At 46.8% G+C, this 23,440-nt stretch overlaps 1 protein-coding gene across 1 annotated transcript in view; it reads right to left on the bottom strand.

The window, feature by feature from the left end:
* Nucleotides 1-11,417, bottom strand: part of ccnd2a (cyclin D2, a) — a 149,939-nt gene extending 138,522 nt beyond the window's left edge. Inside the window, exon 1 of the mRNA XM_035643281.2 lies at nt 11,296-11,417. The gene's annotated coding sequence lies outside the window, so the exon portion shown is untranslated. The remainder of the gene's footprint in view (nt 1-11,295) is intronic.
* Nucleotides 11,418-23,440: the final 12,023 nt, after the last annotated feature.

Here is a 23,440-nt window from a genome sequence, read left to right as displayed (position 1 = left end):
CGGAGGTTCACCGTTTTGACATCATTATGCAGGATGGAGCCAATTTATGGGTTGCACGATTGGGTTGGTGGTGGTGGAGGGGGGCAGCGACCGGAGAATGGAGCGAGAATGAGGGGTTGATGTCTCTTCGCTCGCAGTCCAGCGCGACAGCTGGCTCGTGTGCTTACAGGAGGTTCAGACGGAGAGAGAGCGAGAGAGGCAGCCTCCATGGTACGTAACGGCCGGGAGGGAGAAGAGGCCGGCGGCCGGATCGCACACCGTCCACTGTTTTGCTGGGCCAGGTTGAAAAGCCGCGCCATTTGGGAAGCAAACGGGCCGAACAGCCAAATGGGATCGCGCGCGTAGCCAGCGCAGTGATCAGCACTTGTGTGTTTTGTGATTTAAAGTAAGGAGAGAGAGAGAGAGAGAGAGAGAGGGCTTTGCAAGTAAAAAAAAAAATTATTCCACCATGAAATAGCATCTACGGAGCCAAGGGCAACGGTGTCAGGAGGCAACAATCGGGACTGTTTATTGACACAATGTTGGGAAATAGACTGTGCGGTCATCCGCGCTCTGACCAAAGGAAAGAGATCGGCTCGGCTGTTATTTTCACAGCGTTGATTATTAATGATACGAAGCACGGACCAAAAATGAAATGCCGAGATCGCAGAACGTGGCCACTTTGCTATTAATAGCTCCGGTTGGTCCAAGTGTCCCAGTAAGACGTGACAGCGTGAGAAACACCAGGACTCCGACGCAGCTGAATGGAATTCGGCGATCATTCATTCTCTTTCTTTCTCTTTTTTACACCTGTGCTTTTCCATAAGATAAAAGCTTTGAAGAATATGATGACAGAAAATGCAGAACAGTAGAGAAGACATGAAAAGGGGGAAGTGTCAGGAGTCCACACACACACACACACACACACACACACACACACACACACACACACACACACACACACACACACACACACACACACACACACACACACGCACGCACGCGCGCGCACGCGCACACACACACACACACACACACACACTCTAACAACCTACCAGATGTACTGATGAGGAGCTATACAGTCAATCAAGTGGATTGACTTGATGTGGCGACGACTAACTTTTGCACTGACCTTCAGCCAATCTGGGGGATTTATTTGTTCTAATTAAGCAGGTCGGGACCACATGCCTTCACATAGTGAGTCATTCATCTTGAACTTGGGGGGGGGGGGCAATTTCTCCAATATGAGGAAGGCGAAGTGTCTGTCACACATAATTAAAGAAATGTACGTATATGGATAACGGTGCGAGGACGCCGTCTCATATTCAAGCGTTTCCACTTTCACATCAATTGTGGCACTGGACGTTCCCCCCAGGGTTCGTGTGCGTATACCCTTAAATTGCATGTCAGTCTCTAGTTGGACAGCGTGGACTATATCCGCTACACCACACAAACACAGCATGTACGAACCCGGTACATGTGATCATGGTCCTATGATGTCTTGGATTGTGTAACGCTGTGTCAACACAGAAGGCCGAGCGTGAGCTGCACATTAACAGAGCTCAGTGTGCATGGGTCCGCACACAAGAGGCGTTCAGGCACAGTGCTGGGCCCGGGTTAACCTGCGTTTTTATGGAAGACCCCCAAAACGCCATCGGCGTGGTAACGTGTGGCTCGGCCTCTATGACAGCTGCACGATGCGAATAGAAGCGCGTCGGTCCCAGAAAAATGACAGCAAAGCGGGACGTTTTTTTTCATGTCGATACCATAACTTGTCTTGCAGAGCAGGAGTTCCCAAACTTTTCTGCGCCGAAATAACGGAGCCAGAAACTTGCGTCACCCATTATTGCCGGAATTGGTTGAAACAGTCGCTGCCCTGTCATAACCACCTCAGGGGTCATGCGGGAACACATAAAATAAGAAGGCTGATGACTTTAATTATTTGCATGGTTTTATATTAAAATTGATCTGCTATTTTTACATCTTTAGAAACAATTTTGGCCTGAATACACCAATTGATTTGACATTTTATGTGACTCTCCCTCCCGGGCTACATCCACATTACCACAGTACATTTTTCTCGCTCCAAAATTCCTGCTCATACTTTTCACCATTGTTTGTTTCTTGTTCGCAGAGTAGATCATCTGCTTCCTGTTTACACCGGCACGCACATGCTTAGTGTATGTAAACGGTCACGTGACGAACGTTATCAGGAAACGTAGTAATACGGATGTGTCTCTGGATGCCCCCCGGGGGGGCTCCCGACTCCTAATATTGGAGAGCAGCAAGTATTAGACAAAGAAACCGATTCAATTCATCTTTGATTTGGGAGGAAACACACAGCCAGCCGACTGAACGCAGTCTACACGATGTTCGCGGTGGTTGAAAACAGTCCACAGTGTCTGGATCGAAACTAGGCTGGAGCCAGAGGCTCGGAGGTGGACTGAGGCGGCCCAGTGAGAGGCCTCTTCCACCAGCCTGGATAAACACAGTCGGCCGGGGGAGTCAGATTGTTTCTCCTTACTGTGATTCCACACGCACACTGGAGCCTCTGTGCAACTGTAGTGATGAGACAGAGTATAACGCGTGTTGGCGTCGATGCACAACGGAGCATAATCGAAGGATACAAGGACGATCGCAAACTCGTGCGGTACATGTACAAATTTCCATCACGTGTTTATCACCTGCCACGTACCGGATCACATGTGAAAATGCATTTCAGACTTCAGCCCGTCATCCGCGTTGCCAAATTCTATACAAAGTTCACCCACTTTCACAGGAAACCCTTCGCATAAGGGAAGTTTACTTTCAATTAAATTACGCCACAAAAAAAAAAGAGAAAACGTGCACGCAAAAACGCAGCCCGCTAACCTCCGGGTGACTCCCAGAGCATCCTGGGCCGTCCGCCGCATCGCACAAGGAGAGTCAGTGCACAAAATGAAGGAATAACACGCGGGGGCAACAATATGGCTCAGTTCTTTCTCGCCACGGGGGGCTTCACTCGGGGAACTGTTTCGCGTTTCAAAGTACTACACCCTTCCCACAGTGCACGACCATTCTGAATGCGGCTCTCTGTCTTTAATTGGTTTCTTTCACCTTCTTATCAGTGTTCGTTCCTCTCTTGCTCCCTCCGTCCTCTCTCCTCCAAACACGCACATACAGTACTAGCGTACGTACCCACACGCACATTCCCATCTAATCCACATCCATCCTCTGCTGTGGAACAACGCTCTAGATTGATTTTGCGTCTGGTATAAACTTCCACGTTGAGGTCAGGCTTCGGGGGGGGGGGTCCACGGTGGCCTACACGAAAAGGCCACGTAGCTTGACTTCCAAGAGGATGGGGCCAATAGGCAGGGCAGCTGGCGCGTTGGTGCTATCTCTGCACCTCTCACGTCCCCAGCGCGTCCGTTTACCATTGTTAACGCTACACAGTCAGGGCTATGTTCGCTGGCTCGACTTTCCTTGGACCTGCTTTTCTGCACAAACCAGTGTTGTTAATCATGCGATGAAACAAAAAAAAATACATATCTGTGTGCTCCGTAGTATTGAATAAACTCCATCCATGGTTTAGTAACTCACGTATATTACATCTGTGCTGCGATTGTGCGAGGCTTTTTTTCGTGGCTGGCAAGGACCTCGACGATATTTATTGCTTTTGTGTGGTAACAATGAACTAACAGATATCAAAAGGACTTGTACAACTGCCTCAATTATTATTCTATCAGTTCATCAATTGAATCCAAATTTAGCTCGTTATAGAATATTCTATTATACCAAAGTTCTTGTACAGCCACTTGTGTTTAAAGGGTGTTCAGCATTTGAGAACTTTGGCTCCTTTGGTTAAAAATATGCTCATTAATATTTTATCTCAAAGTATTACACATTTTTCTCACAGTATTTATATTTTCTCTCACACTATTTCTATTCTATCAGTATTCATAACTTTATAACATGTTATATGTGTATGACTTCCCTATTTTCCTCTGTTGTTTCTTGTGTATCTTTTGCGTGTCTTGAGTATTTGTGTTATCTTGTGTGTGTTTGTGTGTGTGTTGAGACCTTGTGCCACGAGAAACAAAATTTCGTTCCCATATACTCTGTATGAAGTTACGACAATAAACTTGAACTTTAACTGAAGCCGACAGATGCGTTCCTCTCAAACAACAGACGCAAAGTTTTTGTTTTTGTTTCAGTGTCCCTTTAAACCATCATTCTGATTCCATCAGCAGGACTTTTCTGTCATCTAGTGGTGAGACGTGAGAACAGCAGCCATGAGGATTATGAGCGTTAAAGGGCAACGTCAATGTTTCCTGCAGCTCTTCGTAAAAATACAAGTTCTCTGTGTACGTCAAATGTTTGTCATTTTATTTTTTACCATTGTAAGAATACTGTGGTCAAATGTATGATTAATTTAAAAAAATATATTCATGTGAATATCTGAATGACATTTTTACACCTCTTGAGCTGAAAGAAATGCGATCTATAGTGTATGACAGAACTCTTAATACATAATATACTTTATATATTACATAATATTCTCTAAATTGATGTATCAGTAAGGGCCCCCTATTTAAATTGAAACACAAGTTAGTTTTCCCCAGACAAAATAATCTTGAATATCATTATTATCATTATGAGATTAAAATAAATCAATGGTGAGTGTTGAGAGTGTCTATTTACAGATCAATGTTGAAATCAGACAAAAGAATTAGGTGTCTGGAATTCAATGACAGCTCTTAAAAAAAACAACCTTTATATGTTATAATGATTATTTAACACATAAAGTTGATAAGGACTGTGTTGACAGACAGATGGTTGAATAGTGTATGTTCCTAGCGACACATTACGAGGCGCTTGTTTGCCTGGAACATCACACGTTGCCCATCACGACGCACGGACATGCAGACGGCTCAACGTTGCAGGACTTCTTCTGACCACTAGATGTCAGAGTTTTACCATCTATGAACTCAACCTTGGAGAGGGAGGGGAAACAATGCCACTTTAATTTCACCCACACTTGTGAAGTGAACAAGCAACTGAAAAGAGCAGAACACAAGAAGCTCGAGAGGAGGATTGTAGCTTTTTTTATCACTGCTCTTCTTCCTTGTTCTTACAGCACTTGTTTGTTTTTTTCCATTTGCTTTGTCATGCACCAAAAACACCAAAGCAAAAAAAACCTACTTTGGCAATAAACAATTCAGATTAATCCATCGCAGCTTCACTCTGCAATCGAGTTGTAGCGTCACCGTTGTTCAAGAGCAGTGTGACTATGACACGCATAGGTGAGTTAAACATATCCTGTGAGAGAAACGGCGAAAGGAGCAACAGCCACACAATCTACAATCACAATTTCTATCACAACAAAAGAAAACAGAAAAGATTCTTATTGTGTCATAATACTAAACCCTTTGTTCCTAAAAAGGTGATGTAAAAAAGTGGAATTTTCAAAACTGACAACAAAAACATATTAGGTACTAATAACAAGTACAGTTGTAAAGTACATTGTAAATAAGTGCACTAATTTGTACCTAAATGTCATAAAAATTATATTTAGTGTTCTTGCCTAAATATAGAGAGAAGTTATAGGACAATATTACTTTATAAAAAGATAAAATTGACAGACCATATATTTATTGCCCGTTATTAAGTATTTGAGTTTACATGTATCACATTAACTGTACTTAAAGGGGCGGTAAGCGATTTTAATAAAATACACTTGGTAAAATTCAAACAAATATTTCCTCACCATCTGTAAGCTGTTGGTTCTGTGTGTGCTCGCCGGGAAAAAAATCCGTTTTTTTCTACGCAGCCCTGCATCTGTAAATGGAAAATGTAAAAAAAAAATGGTGCGGACCGCACCACACAACACCGTGTGTGCAGTTTGAAAACATCTCTCCCCGACACCTAAAGAGCGCTAGCGTCAGACCCTAGGCCTTGTGGTTAGGGCATCATTCACCCATACCGGGGTTCGTGCCCCGACCGGTGCAGTCCAAAAAAAATCAACAACAATCAATCTTTCTCCAAAAATCACTTAATACTACTTCTATAAAATGAGAAACAGGCCACCCGGCAGACTTCGTGACATAACTCTACCTTTGGGAAATGAGCTGATGCTGACGCATGCGGCCCACGGGGGACTTTAAGGCGCTGCGCCCACACACACCGCTGCAACGTCAGCAGCTGGCAAGCCTCACAGCACGGGACGCGCCTTAAAACAGCTGTGATGTCTGACTAACTGTACCAACGACCGAAATGAATGACAGCGACTTTCCATTTCACTGATCCGCCACACGACGCGCCTCGGTGAGCAGGCGAAGGCACGCGGTGCACTTCTTTTAATAATGCAAAGCGATGAAGTGCGGTAAACAAACAAAATGCAGTATGTCAAAAAAACAAAACGCAACGGGTGCCGTAGTCTGTACATCATGGACTTTATGAGTCACGCGAGCAGCTGAGTTTCATATGGATCTTATTAATGTGGACAAACTTGTTGAAATGAGGCGTTTGTGATATTTGCGCTTTAATGCAGCGACTGTAAAACAAACTCCTGACTGCAGAAAACAACAACAAAAACTAAAGCACGCAAGCAGTGAGAAAATAATATGAAAATGGATGTGATATAACATGCAGACAGCTCGTGTGACGCGGCCACTTCAAGTTTTGCGTAACTGCATTCCCACAGTAAGTCATCTGTTATTATCAGCATCGTCAAGCAGCGGATGTTCTTCCTGCAGAGCAGCTGCAGAGTGTCAGAGTTGAGCCGGGTCCAATTCTACAGTAGACACATCTGCACGCACACAATACATAGAGCCGTTTGAACCCGTCCTCCAAACGTTGTCCACGGTTGCCCTTACCAACACTTACTCTCACTCACTGTCAATCGTCATGGGCTCAATCAGACTATTTAATGTCCCGGTCAGCTGATTCAGAAATACGCACACACGCACACACACACACACACACACACACACAGCAAACGGCACTGCATGTGTACACTTACTGAGCAGCAGCAATACAAGAAAAAAAAAAAACAATTTAACTTTAGTTTGGTTACCTAATTCCAATTTTTGACGAATGAGGGTAAAACAATTACTCCTTCTTCCTTGCATCATCTGATGTTGGCTTTTCTCGAGGGACAAAATTATGGAAATAACCTGATAACTATTAAGCTGAAACCTGTGGTCGTCATAAAAACTTTCTCTTCACATGCTTCACTCTCGACTCTATCTTTCGGAAAAATATTATTAGTCATTATTGTTATGCAGACAACACACAGAATTACCTTTATGTTACACCTCATGGCGCTTTAAATCTTATTTATAGACATACTTTAAAAAAAAAATCTTGCTTTAATTTCAGTCTGAAATTGTCTCATGATTCTGTCAATGTCCATTGTCAATCAATTATATTTAAAGCTACAGTGTGTAATATTAACAAGAGCTTATTCACTGAAATTGAATATATTGTCCATAACTATGTGTTTATACTGTATATGTATAATGTATAACACATGTTTGCTTTGTTTGGAATAGATACAGTTGCGCAAAACGGTACAGAATATGGCGGATTTGCGTAAACCGAAAATGGAATCAGCGGTGCGCCACCATAAAGTGTCCCCTGTCGGTTGCTCAGTTGGTTGCGGTTTGCAACTCTACCACCAGATGCCACCAGAAAAAAAAAACACACAGAGGCTTTAATTTCATCTTATTTTAAACGTCTTTTACTGCATTTTATTCTAATTAACTTCCGTGATGATTGCACTACTTATTCTAAAATGTCCGGAAAATTGGGTCCGGTCATTTTCGTGAGTTTGACATAAACATATGAAGAGTGCACACACTGTGAATCTTCCCTGCTGTATTCTCACATGGGCTCACTCTGACATTTTCCCAAAATTTTACAAGCAGGAAAAGTTTTGGGAAATGTCCGGACCTCGGGCAGGTCTGAAAGCAGCTGCACAATCTTGTTCACGATCACCACAACTACAACTCTGTTCATACTTAATGCATCAAAGAAGCTGACTGATGGATGAACACTGCCCTGCTTTCTCCCTGAATATGTGAAGTCATGTTGTTTTGTTCAGTCTTGTTTCGCTTTTCTTTTAAAAATCTTTGCACCGGGAACTATTCCGTAGATGAATGTTACACGAACGGAGCCAAGAACGTTCTCCTCACTCTCATCAAACCTTCGTGTTTCTTCTCTGCACAACAGCACCATGCGTTTACTGTAAAAGCAAACCACCAAAACACCACAGTCGGTCTGTCTGTCGCTGACACACACCTTGTTTGTGTACAGGCAGAGTGAGAGGAAGCGATGACGTCAGTGAGTTTAGTGTAACACTGCGAGGTGGTGATCTGTGAATGCAACGCAACAGGAAAACAAAACAAAATGCTCTTCTCATTTTTGAGATTACTGCCAAAAAAGATAAGGTTTTGATTTTCAGAGGAACTACGACAGTGGTAAGAATTTCACCGAGAACAAGTTTGCATGATCAGATATATGAAAAAATACTTTTTTTTTTCTGAAGAAGACGGGAAGTGAACATCCACTGAGGCGCAGCTGAGCCAGTCAGATGTGTGATGCTGATCAGTGACGTACGGGCGAATTTTTAGAGAGTGGCATGACTCGCTGTCTCTCATAATTCCCACTCTGGTGAAACTAAGTGCTATGTACATAGAAAGAAAGAATTATCATTGTGAAGCTGCAGGATCAACTTCTCACCGCAAATCAATTCTAAAAACAGATTCGTTTCGCAGTGTTTCCAGGACAGCCACCAAGTTTGTCTCCAGATATAAAATCAGACAAATATCAATCCAGAGGTGTGTTCATTGCGTCGGGTGTGTGAAGGGTTTATATCTAAGCAGGGTCTGACATAACCCCATGCTCCATGGTCTGGCTGCAGTACGGTCCATCCCATAGACTGTAAACAAAGATGGTGGACATAACAGCTCCAATAAAGTGAAGCCGGGGGGGGGGGGGGGGGGGGGGGGGGGCATCGTCCATCTTTATACACAATCGACAGTCGGGCCAGTGATTAGTTTGCTTATGAAAACGACGTGGGATTCCAATATGTTCCACACATGTTATATGTTGAAAGTACATTAAATAATAATACTAATAAGAAGAAGAAGAACCCCACCCCCCCCCCCCCCCGCCCCCCCCCCCACCCATCCAGACCTGAGCCTCTGCCAAAACTTCAGCCCCGATATCGTCTCGCAGCCGTTCTGACAGGAAGCTTTCCCCTCCCCCCCCCCCCCCCCCCCCCCCCCCCGTCCTCCTCGCCCCCTCCCTCCCCCGGCCCGAGGTGGGGGCGTGCTGAGGGGAACACAGTGTGCAGATGTTGACGTTCCACAACGAAAGAGTTGTGCCCACATCCGTTCTGAGTGAAGACTCTCGTAGCACGTAGCAGGCTGCTCGGAGCGACAACAAAAAAAAACAGCACAGGCGGCGAAACGCCGCGCACGCCGTCGACGGTGCAGTTCCTCAAGTGCCTAGTTCCAAAAGATGTGTCCCAGTTTAGGGGCCACCCGCTTTTGGCGTTAACCGCGAGGGGGGGTCCAACCGGAATGACACGTGCGTGTTCCTCCCTCGCAGTGGAAAGAGAAAGTTCTTCACCGCCGCACGATGAATCCTGAGATAGGCTGGTCCGAGAAGGATCCTCCCCCTTTGGGATTCGTTTCTCGGGGAATAGAAGGACACACTCGTCCGCCGAGTTTGACGGGGCGTCCGAAATGGGACAGGCGGAGCCGAGTGGCGCCGCTGTGACGCAATCGGTCTTCAAACGTAGCCTCTGAATCGGGACACGCAGCTTAAAGCTACAGTGTGTAATATTTAGAAGAACTTATTCACAGCAAGTGTATATATTGTCCACGACTATGTGTTCATATAGGTGTAATCACCCACATCAAAGAACCAAGGGTTATTTCGTGTCCTCTGAATGAGTTAAATATAGTGACATGAGGTGGACCCGACGTGCGTCGTGTTGAATGCGGTTGTTGCACAAAAAGCTCCAGAAGACGCCGCATGCGCGTCGAGCCGGTCAGCGCTGCCGCGAACCGGAAAATGGAATTAGCGGTGCGCCGCCGTAAAGTGTCCCCCGTCGGGCGCTCGGTCGGTTGCGGTTTGCAACTTTACCGCCAGTTGCCGCCGGGGAAGAACAAAAATGACACACTGGGGCTTTAAGTCGAGGTTGTTAACTGAGGGTTAACCGCGCCTTGGCCATCAGGACCCCGAGGCCTGAGGAGATCAGACTTGCCATCACTTTTTAAATGGTAAAGACATTTTCTCACAGGAAGACATTTCAGCGCCTGCCCTTTAACTGACTTTGTTTCCTGTGGTGTTTCATTTACTCTGTATTTTGCAAAAGCACTTTTGTTACCTTGTTCAGGTTCAGTGCTGTGGAAATAAAGTTGTTGTGTTGCTATTAAGAAGATTGGTACAGTGAGACTCGTCCATACGCGGGACCATCACCACACCCTTTAAAAGTCTCTCCGATTGATTTGTTTGTTTTTTTAAAAACGCGTCCGTCAAACGGGATAACAACTCGTTGTATTACAATAATTCATGTAACAGTCAAACAGAAACTTGCAGTAAGCTTGTGTGTGTGTGTGTGTGTGTGTCTTTAAGTGTGTGTGTGTGTGTAGTGTGTATGTAGTGTAGTGTGTGTGTGTGTGTGTGTGTGTGTATGTAGTGTGTGTGTGTGTGTGTGTGTGTGTGTGTGCGTGTGTGTGTGTCTGTGTGTGTGTGTGTGTGTGTGTGTGTGTGTGTTAGTAGCGTGTGTGTGTGTGTGTGTGTGTATGTAGTGTGTGTGTGTGTGTGTGTGTGTGTGTGTGTGTGTGTGTGTGTTAGTAGCGTGTGTGTGTGTGTGTGTGTATGTAGTGTGTGTGTGTGTGTGTGTGTGTGTGTGTGTGTGTGTGTGTGTTAGTAGCGTGTGTGTGTGTGTGTGTATGTAGTGTGTGTGTGTGTGTGTGTGTGTTCGGGGCAGGAGAACCTGACGTTTCACTACAAGGCGGTGACGTCACTCGGCTCTTCGTCTGTGTGTTCAAACACGCGAACATGATGTAACGTTGCACGATTATACAGATATGTATTCATTTTGATCTCATGTATAAAAAAGAAAACGGCCTCGTTTCGCCGTCTCGTGTTTCACTACAACAGATGTTTCTTAAGCAGCAGTTTCGCTTCTACTACTACTACGAGAACACACACACACACACACACACACACAAACGGCTCGGCGCGCGCGTACACACACTCTCACACACTCACACACACACAAACACACGGTACATATTAAACACAACCGTGTCTCACCTGTTGAGGACCGTTGGACTCGGCGCCGTCGCGTCCTTTTCGTGAGTACAAACCAGAAGAGGAGCTTTAACTCAGCGTGCTGGAGACTTGTTTACAAAGTTCCACTGTGGCCTCTGATTGGTCCGCGGCGAGTTTAGGCGACGCCCCGCACCCTCGGTCACCGGGCCGAGGCTCAATCCGGTGTTTCCTGGAGTCGCCGCCTTCCCGGAAGTCTAAAAACGTAGGGAAGGAGGCGAGTCAGAGCGAAGCCCAGTGCTTCCTTCTTCTCCCCACGGCATCAGTTTAAAGGGATAGTTCAGTGGTTTTGAAGTGGGGTTGTATGAGTTGTGCATACACATCTCCTCCAAACACTGTCAAATGACACCGCTGACCACCATCTCCACAAGGTAACATATTAAATATGCATAAGTAACTCATACAACCCCACTTCAAAATCACTGAACTATCCCTTTAATACAGAAGAGTATTAGTGCCAAGTAATAAAAAAACATATAGATGAGAATGTTTAATGTTGCATTCCAAGAATTACGACAGAGTATATTAAGGGCCATATTGAAGAAGGGAAGGGGGGGGGGGGGGTTTGAGATTTTGAGAATAAGGTCATAATGTTACTCAAATAAAGTTGTAATTGAATGAGGAGAAGTCATAGTATTTCAAGAAAATGATATAATAGGCCTACTACAAAAATAAAGTCATATTTTAATGAGAAAATATGATCTTACCATCCATTTCCTCCTCTGTCTGTCAGTTTTATCACAGACAATATTGCAGAGGATTCATTGGACATGTTTATTTGTCTTGACGTGCAGCGTGAATTGTTTGACCTTTTTTTTTTATTGAAAATGTGTTTACTCAGAACCTGTTCAGAAAAAAAGGAAAAAAAACAACAAAAGAAAATAATGAAACAAGTGGACAGATATAAATAAAAGTAGTATTCACAATCAATAAAAGCATGAAGCAAAAGAGACTGTCCAACACTTGCTTAACATGTTCGAAGAGGAGTGAGAAAAGAAGAATTATACCTTATACACCGTTGTCTGTAAACTATAAACTAAATGAAGTCAGTTTGCAACAGATAATCATGATTAAAATTACCATTTTGCTGATAAGTTATGCATCAGCACCAACAAGCTATAGCGAATATTAAAAACAAAAAGTCTCAAAAAGTTCTCACCATGAATGATTCCATTGCAATTCAGTACAATACAGTTTCCATTCCATTTACAAAAATAATGTTAATAATTATAGCTTTTTTGGGCGGGGGGGATCGATATTTAAATGTTTTGGGATGCAGAATGTAATTTGGCACTATGTTGTTATTTCAAAAATGTCTAAAGCTTTTAACTAACGTAAAAAAAAAAGAAGAGCGATGAGAGAGAGAGAGCGATATCTATGATGTCATCGTCTCATTAAATATTAACTGATGATAATCATCCATTTCATTGTCTCCTTAGCTATAACTCAAAACTCATTTATAAAGACCAATTGTTGATCCGACCTGCTGAATACTGTGAATACTGTAAATCTTGCGTGCAACATGATATTTTTTATCTTCTGCATTGTCACTTTGCGACAGTCAGTTGTGTTTCATGTGTGTCATTAAATCAAATTTCCTTTCAAATGGAGTGAATCGATGACATGAAATACCTATGGATTTCTCGTGACCTGGTTTGTTCACCTTTGGATCCGTCTGTCTTTCCCCAAAGGTGACTGCAACATATTTTGAATATTCTCTGCATTCACACACACGTGGGTGGACTGGGAGAGCTTCTGTCCTCTCGTCTCATTCTCGAGGATCCATCTCTTGTCTTCACTTAGCTCGGAAAATCTCCCCGCGACTAGAGCGGCCGCGCCCAAAGCGCCACATGTTGGCGGTGTGGATAACACAGTTGCTCATGTTCATCTGTTTCTCCCGGTTCTCTCTCTGCGAGGAGCACTAAAGGCTCACAACAAGAGCCAACTATACTTGTCTCTGAGACAGTTACCTGTACACAGACTAATTGGAAGATATCAAAATAGAAATTAGGTTGTTTTTTTTAGACAGGAAGACAAAAAAAAGAAAATATGAAAGATTTCTGCATTAGGCCCTACAGTTTTGATCTTTGGTTGTGACTATTCTAAGCAGCAGTTTTTTTTGTGGGTTTTTCTTAATTATGATGTTTAATCCACAGGCATTTCCTGAGGGTTTACACTGCAGCACAGCAGCAATTAAATCAAAGAACTGAATGGGAATTAGGAAATGTTTTTTTCATTCTTTCTGTATCTTTCCTTCTGAAGCAGAATGCTTGTCGGAAAAGATCTTGGTTAGGTTAATTTCTCCTTACGCGAACGTCCCATTATTTGCAGATTTCAGACAGCGACTGACTCGGCGCGACGAGGACCGCGGACGACACGCGAGAAGGCAGACGAATGGGAGAGAGTTGCTCGTATGAGAGTTGAAGGGTTGAAAGGACGACAGAGCCTCGTTCTCCTCTGATTGATTCTGACAGATCACCAGTGCTTCATCAGAGAGATGATATCAGCTCCTGACATGAACTGATTTTGAATTCACAAGCGCGCGCACGGGCACATTAGATGCAAGTGTGCAAATTCTGCTGAATGAACAATGTTTGATTTAGTTGCTTGAGTAGTTACAGATTATTAAAAATGAAGGAACTCACTGCCAAGGGTTTGGTGAGTTTTTTGACGCATTGGAACATCGTGTCGAGCAAGATGAAAATGAATTAGACTCCTGCTGGATGCTCGAGCTTGCACATGTTTTCATGGTGTCTCAGCGTCATAGGTACTGCAGTATTAATATACACCTTTCATACTCTTAATAAGAACGCCGCTCTGCTTAATCACACTCTAATAATGTTGTATGTGATATTGTATCAGTCACAGGGGCCATTTTTACTGCAGAACAAGTACTTTTATGTCATAAATAACATTTTGCCAGTAGAACATCTGCACTTCTACACAGGGGCAGGTTTATAATGCAAAAAAACCCACCATGGTATTTAACGCAGAAGCTTCAGTACACAGGAGTGTGTCCAAGAGACAGTAGAGTTATCAAAAAACTAGATTCACACCAGGAGGGACAAGGGGACCGAGGTCGAACTGTCAAATTCGCTTAGGAAGTTTCCTAAATCTTGACGTGACCCGGAAGTATTTGATCGGCAGCCGTGATGAGAGCTGTTCGGGTTCTCTAAATGCACAGGAAAGGAGCTTCCATGCTCCCGTTCCCGTCTCCTTCAGCATAGGGTTCACTGGAGCCTCCTACGTGAGAGGAAGGAGATAAACTCGCCCCACAATTCATTGCGGCAAACGGTTCCATCCCAAGTAGAAGAAGAAGAAGAGTATGAATATGACCCAGAAGTGACGCACGTCATCACGTCAGTTACTGTTACACACGAATCATGTACATGTGATGTCACACGGTGGTCCAACACCCTGAAACATGCTGATGGAGACGCTACCGGTTTTTTGTAAGTTCATCTTCGCAAGTGTGTAGTTTCACCACGGCAGACGCGCGCCAATAAGTCGAGTCGGCTTTTCCTGAGTCCCATCAGTCCTCCCTTACACCTTTTCCTTGACTTTGCGACGTTTTCCACCGAGGTCAAGGAACAGTAGATGGGGAGGACAATTCGATTCCTCACCCCTGGACTCAGGGGGGGACTCAGGAGGATCAGGAAGCGGAGGGACCCGAGCCGAAATAAAAACAGGAAATGAGACAACAATGTTTGGGGGAACCGCCAAAGAAGGGAACTCAGCTCGAGCGGGTGGAACGGGACAAGTCTTCCACCACTGAATAGACATGTACATGCTTGTTCCTTGACATTAACATGCTCCCCCGGCGGGAGCTGGTCGGCCGAACCGTCCGCCCCGACATGCGCGGATGCCAGGAGGCCTGTGGGGCGAGCGTGGGGGTCAAAGGGCAGACGGAGCCGAGGACGGAAAACGCCGCCCCGTGGGCCCATGGCCTTTTTTTTTTTTGGTCTGACGCTCACATCGGGAGCGCTGGTGGGGCCAATTGTCGCGGTGCCAAGTGCTTAATCCCCATCTCAGTCGTCAGTGCGAGTCGAACAGTGGTGCGCGGAGTGAGGGTGATTGAGAGCGATCCCTGACGTGCCAGCTTCGCTGTCAACGCGACTCCTCGGACGCGGATTGAGCTGCACGAGTGTGCACGAGTCCCCCTACGCGTGCTCATACAGTGCGCTGATATTCAGAACGGACACGGTGGACGCCCCCCCCCCCCCCCCTCCCCCCCCTGCACTCCTCTTCAATCACAATGCTCTGTTCTCTTCTCTAATTCGCCGCCGCCTTCCTCTCGCCGAACAATGCGCTCATGCCCGACACTCAACGCCGTTAAACCCAACTGCCCGGACAGTGCAGTCGGCCACGAGCGGGCGCGCCCGTGCCCGGCGAGGGACACGTCTTGAGGGTGCCTCGGGTGAAATTTACGATTCACAGTTAAGGTCCAGTTCCGGTCCAGTCCCCCTCGTTTAACCCTTGTTATCATTACTGAGTCATTGCCATCGGTCTCGCCTCAGCGGGCTCGATCGCAGTGTCTAAACATCAACCCCCTGCCCAGTGGGCAGACTCCGGTATCACATAATTCAGAAGACAAAAGCAATGAAACATCCTCTTTTTCTTCGGAGGTAGATGGAGAGCACACTGTCACGACGTCACGACGTCGCGTGTTTCTCGTGGAGAAGGGCAGTTTCATTACTTCGGCGCATGGACAGTTATTTATCTAAGTCGACTGTTGATGGTTTGCCCACCGAGGACACAAGCAAGCCAAACGAGGGAGAACCAAGAATCCATCATCTTCCAGTCTCTGTGATTCTGATATTTTTCTGAGACACTCGTTAACCAGGAAACTTTGAAATGTCTGGTAGGAGGATTATTATTTTAACTTTAGAAAAAGAACCAGACAAGCCCCCTGATCCTGGTCTTTGTGCTGGTTCCGGTTACCTTCCTGCCAATATATACGAGTTATCACTCTTTACATTTAACTCTCTGCAAGAAAGTGCAATCTCCCAAATGTGTATTTCCCCCAATGGCAAGTCACTTTTTCATTTCTCCTTCCCGTTTGGAGGAGTCCAAAACAACCTGAGCGGCTTTCAGACATGCACCGAGGTGCAGACATGGTCCAATTAGTTAATGACGACAGCGAGCAATGGAGACAATGAGCTTCCCACTTACAGGGATTTTGTTTGTGCGTATTCGTCCGGTGGAGTCTGGTTCGAAAAATGATGTTTGGCATAAACAGGCACACACTCAAACTTATAATAATGACAATAAACTTCAACAACCCTGAATAAAACGCTTGTGACGGAACGTCCCGCGTGTGGCCGAGCGCCTGGTTCGCTCACAGACATTCGCGCCGATAAGGCTGGCAGAAGCCGAGCACTCTCTTTCTCCAGGTAAGTCCTTTTTTATTGCGCTGCTATAACAACAAACGGCTATGTTTTATGATCTGTGAGGTGGACCGGGAAAAAGGAAAAAGACGGAACCGCCGAGGGGTTTGGCAGGCGTGTGTCCCGCCGCCAGCAGGGGGAGGAGAAGCAAACGGAGGTGACGGACGCACAGCAACACTTTGTGGCGCGAGGCCTCGGTCACGGAGAGCAGGGGGGCGGATGAAGTCATCCATCCGTAGGGGAGTAAAAAAATGGAAATGTGTTCTGCGCTTGCTTACCCTCTTTTACCGGCTGTCAGGCCGGAGGCACGTATGGATATGTAACAGAGACGGTCGTAAACACCGCCTTTTAAATGGGAAAATCAGATGCGGTTGGGGGGGGGGGGGGGGGTTTAAGGCGTGCCGTCACAAACACATCCATATTCACGTGCGGGCGGCTTTGCACAAAAAGAGCTGCGGAGATGTCTCCCCGGTGTAAAGTCTGCTTTTGCAGCGAGCAGATGTGATGTCAGCCACCTTTCAAAGGTCTGGGGGGGGGGTTTCCTCAGTAAACAAGAGTACTTCATCTCACCGGGGGCTCCGCCGCCGCCGCCGCAGCAACAACAACGCTCGGGTGCATTCGGGACCACCCACTGATCCATCTGGGCTGCAGGGACTCACGTGTGGCATCCTCGAGTCCTCGCGAACAGAGGGGGGAGCAGGCGGCGCCCAGCCACCGGGGGAGCTGTTTGTGTCAGTTCCGTCTCACGCGGCCCTTTCTTTATCAGTGGACTCAGCAAAATGAATGACAGCACACGTGTGGATTCGTATGAAGCCTGGCTCTTCATACAACAGATATCCCTGCCCCCTGTTGCAAATGGAGATACACCCGCCGAGCACTTTATCAGGAACACGCGTGCGCCTTATTCCGGCCATTATCCCCTCAGCCAATCATGTGGCAGCGGTGCAGCGCTTTACTCAAAATGGAAATAGACAACCTTTGGGCCTTAAACCTGTGATTATGATGTTAAAATGGCGAGAGAAATTCGACAACATCCGCACCTACGTTGGTCCCCTACAAGCCTTGCTTTCACCACGTTGTTCTCTTGGCCACTCGGATGCGATTTTAAAATTACGACTCCAATTATGGCCATACTTTCCAACCTTGAGACTAAGATAATAGGGAGGATTCCAAAACCAAAGCGAGGGGGACTGGGTTGATTATGGCACAGAGGAAATGTGTCCCCTTTCACAAGTAGCACCATTTCCACGTGGTAAGAAATAAGTACATGTGAAAGAAATTCTAATGATAACATATATAATGATTATGAGTTTAGCAGATGCCACAAACAGAAGCACCTAATGTGCATGCGCCTGTATTTCTCTGATGGTTTGTCCTCCAAACAGTTTGGATGATGCGAAACCTTTGGAATTCTATTTAAACCAGAGCAAGTATATATTTGTTTAGGTGAAATCACACAACAGATACAGAATATTGCAAATATAAGACAGGAAAACGACAGTAGAATTCACAATTAGGACCTTTGTTATCCGCAAACTGAAAATAGCATTCTGGGGAAAATGTTACCGCAGCCTTGATGAATAAATTAAACATTCCCCTGACGTACATCATGTGTCACTACGCTGGCTCCGGGATGAACAGATGTGACGGCTCTCTCAGGCTGTGGCCACAATAAAATGTTATTTTTTTAAAAAAGCGCTCTAAAACAAAAACGTCATCTCCGTTTATAGCAACACGGCTGATATGACGCGTGACGCCGCCGGTGTAAACCGGCAGCAGATTGTCTTTAACTCTACAGTTGGTTGCTAAGAGCAGAGAATTCTTCGCTTGGGCCGACAATGAGGTGGAACCGCAATGGCTTTTCATTTGCGCTCGACGTCAGATATACGTATGCGCAGACGGGGCGGAGCCACCCGTTTGCACAGGATGGAGCGGAGCAGCGCCGCCGCCCCCCCCCCCCCCCCCCCCCCCCCCCCCCCCCCCCCCCCCCCCCCCCCCCCCCCCCCCCCCCCCCCCCCCCCCCCCCCCTCCGGAAAAAAACCACAAAACAACAGGAGAGTTTTCAAAACGGAGATGGTGCCGGGAGCATTTTTTCCAAAAGCCTCCGTTTTGAGGGGGCGTGAAAATTACGGAGCAGTGTGCGGACGTGAACGGCAAAAGTGCTGCATTCTAAAACTCAATCTTGTTGGCGCGGATGTTGCCTCGGGCCGACTTCGGGCTGAATTGGCTGTTTGAAGAGCAACTTATCGCCCTTTGAAAATTGTGTTTGTGATGACCTCCGGTGGCTTTGCTCAAGGGGCGGGGGCAGGGGGGGAGGGGGGCACCTCAGCGGTGGTCATTAGGTGGAGGGCAAGCGCCGCTCTTCACGTGTCCTGTCGGTCGGCGGCCAGATACCAACCTCCGCCTCCCAACACCGCACTGCTGTGACCGGGCGTGTCGCCATTCGGGGCACAACTTAATGAATCCCATAATGAAATCTTGCGAGTGAATCAGGACCGTAGCAAACTCTGGATGTAATCGTGCGGTAGAATATGAAACACCTTGTTATTCCAAAAGGGGGAGTTTATTTTTTTTTTTTCAGGGAATTTAGCACAATACAAAACTGCCAAATCCAAATGTATCCTTAAGACTTCGATTGGTGAAAAACACTGGCATCGCTACAACTCCCTGCAAGCCACCTTTGTTTGTGCATCCAGTTGACCTCGCGCGGTCGTACAAGCTGCGCCGGCAGGCGGCGGCGCTCCCGAGGCGACGGCTGGAATGTGTGAGGAAATTACGTGACGGGCGAAATTACGTCCCATATTCCTTATAGTTATTTGTACCGTCCGACCGCTTTTGAACAGCGAGCTTAATCACTTTCCCAACTCCGGCTAAGAACTACTGAGAGTGGCTGATTTGCGAGATTTGCCTGGGGAACAGCTAATCACTGGTGTTTGCTTTGGTTGCGGAGGTGAGAACGTGTGCGGCGAAGCGGGACGACCCTCGGTGAATGGCACGCGGCTTCGCGTCTTTTCTTGTAGGCGGCGAACAAAAAACCCCCAAACGGTCGCGCTCATCTCCGATCCCCGAGCGCGTGCCGCCCTTCGCCGTCCGACGCTCCGGGGGTCATGTCTTCTTCCGCGGCCGCCTGCAGATCCGCGCGGAGCCCCTTGCGTGACTGATTGCACTTCCTGTCCCGTCTACCTGGATTGTGCGTCTGCCCGTGGGGCCCCTCGTTAGCACCGTCCCCGTGGCTGCGGGGTCCAATCGACGGCTCTGATTGCTGCTCTGTTGTCCCCGTTATCCACCGCGCTCATCAGTGAAACTGACAGTAATTGTAATTGGCTGCTTGGTGGCGGTGCGTGTGCGCGCGCGCGACTCTGTCGGTACTCCCGTGGCTGTGTGTTGCCTCAGATAATATGTAATTAGCAGGATAATCTTCGGTCTTCGGAGCTTGTTTTGAATTCTTCCTTTTCCCTTTTCTCTTGCAGGCGATGGGGGGGGGGGGGGGGGGGGGGGCGGAAACAAAGCCACCGCGAGGAAAAGCCCGTGTAAGATTATCAAGACTCGCTTAATAATCCCCCTCTCCCTCTGCTCTTTTCCACGCGCAGCCTTTCTGGGAGTTACCGCGGTCTGTTGAAAGGTTGGAGAATGGAATAGACGGAAGGACATGATAAAGAATTTCATATTTTTAGTCCGAACACAATTTTCATTAAAAGCCAATCTCAAGGGGCAACAAGGGAAGAGATTTCAAAAAAAAAAAAAAAAAACAGAAGTGAAATGCTCTCACGCCGAGAAGGGAGGACCAATCAAACGCCGATGACTTGCTCACGGGGATAATCCGCTCTCTGATCACATCAAACTAGACGGAGAGAGATTCTGCGTTTCAGGTCTGCTTCCTGTTAATAAAACAACCATAATAATGTTTCAATCCGACTCACACACGCTGTTAGTCAAGGACAGGTCCACCATTTACTGAGGAGAAAAATATAAGTATAATTCAGTTTTTCTCTCTCCTCACATACTTTTCAGGTATGACGACGACACGCTCACCTCAGACGCACGGCTCAGAAGATTCTTGGCGCTTGTGAGAGTTCAGCTTTTCACAGTGTCACACGTGAATGACAGAGAGAAGGGGGCGGGGTTCACCCTGGACAGGTCGCCAGCCTATCGCAGGGCCACATACAGAGACGGACAACCACTCACTCTCACATTCACACCTACGGTCAATTCAGAGTCTCCAATGAACCTGACCCCATCCTGCATGTCTCTGGACTGTGGGAGGAAGACGGAGAACCCGGAGAGAACCCACGCATACATGGGGAGAACACGGGGAGAACATGCAAACTCCACACTGAAAGGCCCTGGTTGGTTTGAAACGGGACTCGAACCCAGAACCATTTTGCTCCGAGGCGACACACACACGCACGCACGCACGCACGCACGCACGCACGCACGCACGCACGCACGCACACACGCACACACGCACACACGCACACACGCACACACGCACACACGCACACACGCACACACGCACACACACACACACACACACACACACACACACACACACACCCACACCCACACACACACACACACACACACACACACACACACACACACACACACACACACACACACACACACACACACACACACACACAGACAATGAAGCATAAAAACATCAACAACAACAAATAAGATGGCCGTCATCGACAGTAGCCAGAGTTTGTGAGAATCATCAGGGGGTTTGTGTCGACCACAGTGAGGCCGTGTCAAACATTCTGCCAACATGCGACAATGCTCACGGCAGGCCAACACGGCCTGTCCACCGGAGTTCAGAGAGTTCTGCAGAATTTTGTACATTCGTGACACCAGACACGTTCTCTCGGGGACACGACTGTGCGACCAATTCCAGTTCAACAGCTCTGTGCCAGAGCACACGGGGCATTTTTGGACAGACAACGCCGACGTGCAGCTGTCGCGTAGCGCGAAGTTGCGGAGCGTCCCACGATGAAGCAGAGAGGGACCCCGGTGTTCATCCAACACATGCCACGTGCAGCGTCTACTGAGCGGGTGACCTGCGCCGCCAACAGCAGGCCGAACGACTTTGCCGGAGGCGAAGAGGAAAACTGATAGAAACACCGAGACATCGGATCAACAGTTGTTTTGTTAAATTGTACTATAATTCAAGGGGCAGCAATTGCAGGTCTGAACTCTCGATGACTGTTGCAGCCTTTTGCAGGCGTAATTATCAAGAGTCAGTGATGCTGTTTGATTGTAATTAGTTGAGCGACGTTTTAACACCACTACATGGTATTTGGTTAAATTAATTATGAAACATATGATAGTTTTTAAGAGTGCTGAAAAACAACAGAAAAGTCTGGTGGCTTAAAAAGGAAGTGCACATATACAGGGAGCACATATTTCAGCAGCCCCCTGTGTGACCCCTGTGCCAAAGGGACCAGACAGTCCAAGACTGTGAATGTCTGGTTAGAAATTAAACGCTTAAGTGACCCTGTGGGGGCCAGATTGACATTTATTTCTTGAAAATGTCCCCCCGCGGACCAGCCCACAGCTTGAGACCGGTTGTCCGTTGCTTTTAAAACCCCAGATCATGACGATCGGAGAGAAATACATGACAAATCAACACCTTTCGACTAATTTCAAGTAAAGACAAAACTATACTTTTACATTTCAAAACTACAACCAGAGTATAGTGTGCACCTTCTTTGGCCTTCATCAGACTCTTTGCAGCACTTATATAGTTAAACCTCTTAAATCCCGCTCCTTGGAGGGCTGGCTATTCCGAACATAATCATACTTTGTGTATTAAAGATTTCACAGATTTAATCAAGATTATCGCCATGTAGCTTGAACAAACATTACAGCGCTCCTATAGAAACATTGTCAGAATTATTATCATCACCGTCATCGTCATTAATCCGTCCATCCTGCTGGAGGTTGCAGCGTATCCCCGTATACGCAGGGTGAGAGACAAGAGATAACACCATCTGTCCCCCATCTGTCACTCATGTGCAGGTTATTAGACCTACAGATAATTCATAGTTTCCACTGAATCGAAACCTGCATGTCTTTGGAGTGTATCACACCTCTGGTCCCTCTTGCGGGGAGGCGACACGTCTGACCACTGAGCCACCGGGAGAAGATCTGTTCAGCTCTAGGTCAGAGTTTTCAAATAAGAAATATGAAAAATTCTGTTATGAAGACGAGGCCAATCGCGTGTCATCCAGAGCAGCGCGGGCATTTTTTCTGGACGAGGTGCTGCTTCAAGGTGCTGCCGTCAGAGATGTTGGAGCTACTGCAGATATCTCGGATCAATCTTCAGCTGGCCGGGCTACATAACACACACACACTACAGGCCACATTTTCCACCCGGAGAAAAATGACCAAACCAGCCGATCATCGATGCTTTTTAGTATTTATCACCCCCGTCCATTGCAGTGCATCGCCGCTGCATTCAAACTCAACGCCACTGTTTTTGAACATTCGTCTTCTCCCGCTCGCACGCGTCCGCGCGCGAGGGAGACGCCTACGCGGACCTATGTTGTTATTACTGATAATGATGTTGAGTTCTCGTCTTGTCCTGTGCCTTTTACTGAAAACCTGCATCCATGCATCGCAAACCCCCACTCTGACGCATACGCGCACCAATCAGCCTCTTAAATTCCTGCCACCGATCAGATGTTTTCCCTCCACGTGCACGAAATCGGCTGAACTCAAACGGCAAAAAAAAAGAAGCC

This window comes from Scophthalmus maximus, chromosome 7 (genome assembly GCF_022379125.1).
Source record: "Scophthalmus maximus strain ysfricsl-2021 chromosome 7, ASM2237912v1, whole genome shotgun sequence".
NCBI classification, from domain to species: domain Eukaryota; kingdom Metazoa; phylum Chordata; class Actinopteri; order Pleuronectiformes; family Scophthalmidae; genus Scophthalmus; species Scophthalmus maximus.
The sequence above is the reverse complement of the archived record's forward strand: the minus strand, read 5'-3'. Positions and strand labels throughout refer to the sequence as shown.